The 5722-nt window shown below is 33.7% G+C and overlaps 1 pseudogene; it reads left to right on the top strand.

The window, feature by feature from the left end:
- Positions 1–562: 562 nt before the first annotated feature.
- Positions 563–4527, top strand: LOC122318144 (annotated as a pseudogene).
- Positions 4528–5722: the final 1195 nt, after the last annotated feature.

Below are 5722 nucleotides of genomic sequence, written 5' to 3'. Positions count from 1 at the left end.
TTGTCACAAAATAAGGTTTATTTGGTTTCGTAAATCTTTAAAACCATCTTATTTTATTTTATTTGATATTACTTCGTCTAATCTTATATTATCTTAATATTTAAATATAAATATTTTTAAATTTTAAATTTTTAAATTTTTTCGTCTAATTATCATCTAATCATTATAACTTTTCCAAACTTTTAAACCAAACTTAAAAAGTAATTCAACTTTTTTAAATCGTAAAATAAAAATATAAAAAATTATATTACAATCATCTTTTAACTTTATAATTTGTTGTTTAATTTTTTTCTTTTCCATTTTTCAAATTTTCATAAAATTTTTAATTCAAATTATTTTAATTATTATTTATAAATTTCTCATCTCCTAACCAAAGAAATAAATTCCTAATGTTTGGGAATTAGTAATAAAATAATGTATAATTATTAAAATAAGCAAAAAAATATTTTTAGACATTTTTTTTTTTTTAACGTGAGGAGAGATCGTTACAAAGGTGTAAAGGTTGGTTGGCGACCCATTTAAACATTCTCTCTCTTTCCGTGTGAAGAAGAATAAGAAGGAAGAGGCCAAGGAGGAGGCGGAGGAGAAGGAGAAGGAGACGACTACCCTTGTCTAAAGAGTGTGGATGCACGAATGTTTGCATTTTCTTCCTATATATAGATATATACATATACATACATACATACATACATACATACAGATATATATATATATATATATATAACCTAACAAAAATTAACTAAGAAACATATATAGGCTTAGGTTCTCCAGGTTTCTTGAATGGATAGTTTGTGCTTGAAGATGGGGATTCATGGTGGCCTGGGGGTATGTAGAATAGCTAGTGCTGGGGTTCTGGATGCCCATATGACTCTGTCTCAGGTGAGCAATATGGGGAGGTCTATTGGAGAGAAAAAGTTGACGTCCTTTTCAAGGTTCTCATTCAAGTACGCGTTGAGATCTCTTTGGCAACCTAATAGAGGTGGGGGGAACAGTAAGTACAATGGGTTGGCTGTGGAAGATCTCGTTATGGTGGACAATAATAGCAATGTTAAGAATACGGACGAAGGTGTGGAGATGGAGGAAGGGCAACGGGAAAACTGGGTGTTGAAGATTTTGCATGTGAGATCTCTCTGGAAGGAGAGAAGTATTGGCCTTGCGAAGGTACAGGAGGAGGAAGATAAGGCCATGGCAATTGATGAGAGAGTTGGTTCTAATGGTGTAGATGATGGGGAAGACTGTGATACTTGTAGAGTTAGTTATGGGGATGATGAAAGAGAAGACATTCAGTTTGATAGAGATTCGTTTTCGAGGTTGCTAAGGAGGGTGTCCTTGGATGAGGCTAGGTTGTATGCTAAAATGTCTTTTTTGGGGAATATGGCCTATTCCATTTCCAAAATCCAGGTACTTGCTTTTAGTTTCATCTTATATAATTTCTTTGATTTCGTTATTATATAACTGTTTCATTTATTTTTGGTTTGATAGGGGTTTGTGCATTTATGGGATGGATTTTTCAATTTCTAAGCGGATGATTGTTGAAATGAATGGAAATTTGGGCGCTTAACGCTCTGATTCTTTTTTTTGGTGGAGGGGTGTTTATCAAATCTTAGATGAATTAAAAAATAATTATTGGTTGAATCATTGCTCGAAATTTAATGTTTCTATTTTTTATCTAATTATGATCAATTCAGGAAATTTTTATTTTATTCTATCTATTTTGATTCTAAAACTTTAGATCAATATGACAATTTGTGGGAAAAAATTTAGAAGTTTTCATTGGAGATAAAAACATTGATTAGATGCTCTTTTTTTTTTTTTTTTAATCAATGGAATTAGTTTATTGAAATTGGAATCATATAGAATTGGAAGGTTCTCTTCAGTAGAGAAGTTTAAAAGGGAGGATCCGACACAAATTCAGGAGCTCCAATTTTTCATGTTGCCTAACACAATTTGATCATTTTCATTCCCCAACCATTTTGGTGAAAATGGATGTGGAATCTCACCACAAGGATTATGAAAATCATGGCACACTAGGCTAGGGATTTGGTAGACAACTAGATGATTTAATACACATTCATTATTATTTGTAGTGTTCGTGAAGCCTGTGTGTTGTATTTGGGCACAAAGGAACTCGAAATCTGACTATCCTATTTTTATAAAGATTTTACACTATCATTTGGTTTGGTACAAGATTTATGATGATTTTTTATAATACAGCCTGGGAGTCTTTTGAAACATCATGGTCTGCGCTTTGTAACTTCATCGATAGAGAAGAAGGAATTGGCTGCAAAAGCTGAGAAGAATCAGTTGTTAGTTGAGGCTCCAGAAGGGAAAAAGGGCAAGTTCGAAGACAAGGATCACAAGAATGAAGGGTATCAGATAAGTGCATCTGCTGCAAGCCAAATTGCTGCCTCTGCTGCTTCCTATTTGCATTCTCCTACCAAGACTATACTTTCCCTCAAATCCTCAAACAATGTGACTGGTGAACATTCGCCTGAAGGAAGTGGTGGAAGTGATGACGATTCTAATACAATAAAATCTGAGGTGTCCTCTTTCATGGCAACGACGGATTCTGTGACGGCTGTAGTTGCTGCCAATGAGGAAGTGAAACAAGCTGTTGCGGATGATCTGAACTCAATGTGCTCATCTCCCTGTGAGTGGTTCATATGTGATGACAATCAGAGTGGCACAAGATTCTTTGTCATTCAGGTAGGATGGATATATATCATTAACTATTTTCTTTCTTCATAAAGTCTTACAGGCATTAGGTAATTGAGGATAGCTTGTATTTTACACAATGTTTGTTTACCACTTCAAATACACTTGTGATGCATTTTGGATGCTAATCTAACTTTTCTAGCTAGTAGACCAATGGGGCACGTATTGGCTTTATTTCTGATTGACAGCTTTGCTAATTTTTGGCAAAATTTGAGTTTCTGGTTGTACTGAAAGTTTGCTGTATAGGGGTCAGAATCACTAGCATCTTGGCAAGCAAATTTACTCTTCGAGCCCATTCAATTTGAGGTAAATGCCTATTTTCTTTTTTTCAAATTTCTCGTATCTATTTCACTATTTCCCATATAAAAAGTTGATGGAGATATATATTTCCAAAAATTGAGGAATGTGATGTATAATTGTGTTGCGTAGGGACTAGATGTGCTTGTGCACAGAGGTATTTATGAGGTAGCAAAAGGGATCTATCAACAAATGTTGCCCGAAGTCCGTGCACATCTAAAATCTTGTGGAAACAAAGCAACCTTTCGATTCACTGGGCACTCTCTTGGGGGAAGCTTGGCACTGGTTGTAAATCTCATGTTACTATTACGACATGAAGTGCCAATTTCTTCCTTACTTCCCGTGATAACATTTGGTGCACCATCTGTCATGTGTGGAGGTGACCGTCTGCTTCGTAAGCTGGGATTGCCAAGGAATCATGTTCAAGCCATCACAATGCACAGAGACATTGTACCTCGGGCCTTCTCTTGTAATTATCCTAATCATGTTGCTGAGATTCTCAAGGCTGTCAATGGCAACTTCCGCAATCATCCTTGTCTTAATAATCAAGTAACTTTCACTCTTCAGAAAGAAGCATGAACTAATGAAATGAACAAGTTTCCTACAAGTCTAAACTATCTGATCATATCATTTTTTTGAACTGCAGAGACTACTTTATGCTCCAATAGGCGAGCTTTTGATACTACAACCGGATGAGCAATTCTCTCCCAGCCATAATCTCCTTCCTTCAGGCAGTGGTCTATATCTTCTAAGCTGCTCGCTAACTAATACCAATGATGCAGAGAAGCAGCTTCGAGCTGCACAAATGGTGTTTTTGAACTCACCACACCCACTTGAGGTTCTAAGTGATCGATCTGCATATGGTTCTGAAGGAAGCATCCAAAGAGATCACGACATGAAATCTTACATGAAAATTGTCAGGGGTGTGATTCGCCAAGAGCTTAGTGACATTAGAAAGGCAAGGAGAGAGAAATGCAGCAAAATTTGGTGGCCCCTTGTGGCACCTTGTGGCATTAGTGCCGGTATAGTTGTGGGGAGGTCCATGATATCAATCAACAAGGGTGAAGACCAGTCAATTTTCTCTAGCATCTCACAAATAGGAAGAGAGTCCTTAAAAAGGTTCAGTAGGCTTGTTGCATCACAGCACATGCATTTGTTTGTGGTGCTCTTGTTCCCAGCTCGATTGTTATGCATATAGCATGATTAGTTTTCGTTAGACCAGTCTATCTAGCTTGGAAAATGATTCAGATTCACCACCCTTGTTGGGGCATCCGATATCTTGTAGTTGTATAGGTGGAGGGCATGCACATGGCTACAAGGACAGTTGCATGATTCTTTATACATTAGTTAGGAAAATTGAAAGCAATTCATGTTACTTTGAAAACAAAAATGAAAAACAATTCATGCTGTTTTCTTTTAGATTTGTAACACTAAAGGTGTAAACAAGAATCAATGTTTCAACTGAAATTAGATCATCATCAATGCAATACTGATACTTTTATGGTGTAAGCACTACATAGTTCTTGACAATTTTCTTTCTTTCTTTCATTTTTATGGTGTAAGCACTACATAGTTCTTGACAATTTTCTTTCTTTCTTTCATTTTTGGGCAACAATTACCATATCTTGGTTGATTTATCCAGTGTACTCTAATGTTATAGTCACCAATATGTTTAAAGGAAATAAAACAGTATCACTATCCTTTTAGGATGTGTTTGGATAATGAGGTAATTTCAGATGATTTGTAAATATGAAGGAAGAAGTACTAAAAAAATTAATGGTAAAGTACAAAGTATCTTTAAAGATGCATATATATGAGATTAACAACATTAGATCAATATTTTTTAAGTTTTTATCTAAATTTGAATACTTCTAATGAGAGAGATATACATACAAAGCAGGTACACCATTTATTACAGTTAAAGAAAATACAAAACCGTATTGATCCATTTTATTATAGTATTTTATCTCTCTCACACTTTATGCCCTTAGATTTTGGCAAGAATCTGATAAAATATTTTTTTAGAATATTTTTATTGTCTATTAAATTTCTTGAACAACATAAATAAACGTTAAGATGACTTAAATTCTCGTATCTATTTATATATATATATATATATATATGAAAAATTTTATTCATACACCACACACCACTCTTTTTGTTATTCTTTTTAATTTTTTTTCTCTTACAAAATGTGTGGTATATGGTTGATGAGCAGAAGAATTCAATTATTTTTAGAAGAATAAAACAAAAAAAGAATTAAAAAAATCAAAAAATAAAATAAAAAATAACAAATTGTGTGGTATGTGTTGTATGGTGTATGGGGTTTATGAATAGCAAAGCTCTCTCTATATATATAGAAAAATTTAAAATATACTCCTATACACCATACACTACACATTTTTTTAATTTTTTTTTATTTTTTTCGTTTACCAAATGTTTGTTATATGGATAATGAGTAGAAAAATTTAATTAGTTTAAAAAAAATAAATCCAAAAATAATTTTAAAAAATAAAAAAAATAAAGTGTGTGGTGTGTGGAGTTTATGAATAGCAAAACTCATATATATATATATATATATATATATATAAAGAGATATTTGAATCCAAATACACTTGAAAATCTTAAAAGGGCCAGATAAGGCCCATGATAAAGACTTCGCATATAAAAACAGGGGAGGAGAAAGCAGAAAGCCCACAAAAGACATAGC

This window comes from Carya illinoinensis, chromosome 8 (genome assembly GCF_018687715.1).
Source record: "Carya illinoinensis cultivar Pawnee chromosome 8, C.illinoinensisPawnee_v1, whole genome shotgun sequence".
Lineage (NCBI taxonomy): Eukaryota > Viridiplantae > Streptophyta > Magnoliopsida > Fagales > Juglandaceae > Carya > Carya illinoinensis.
Note: the sequence above shows the minus strand (reverse complement) of the source record. Positions and strands in the feature narration are given on the sequence as shown.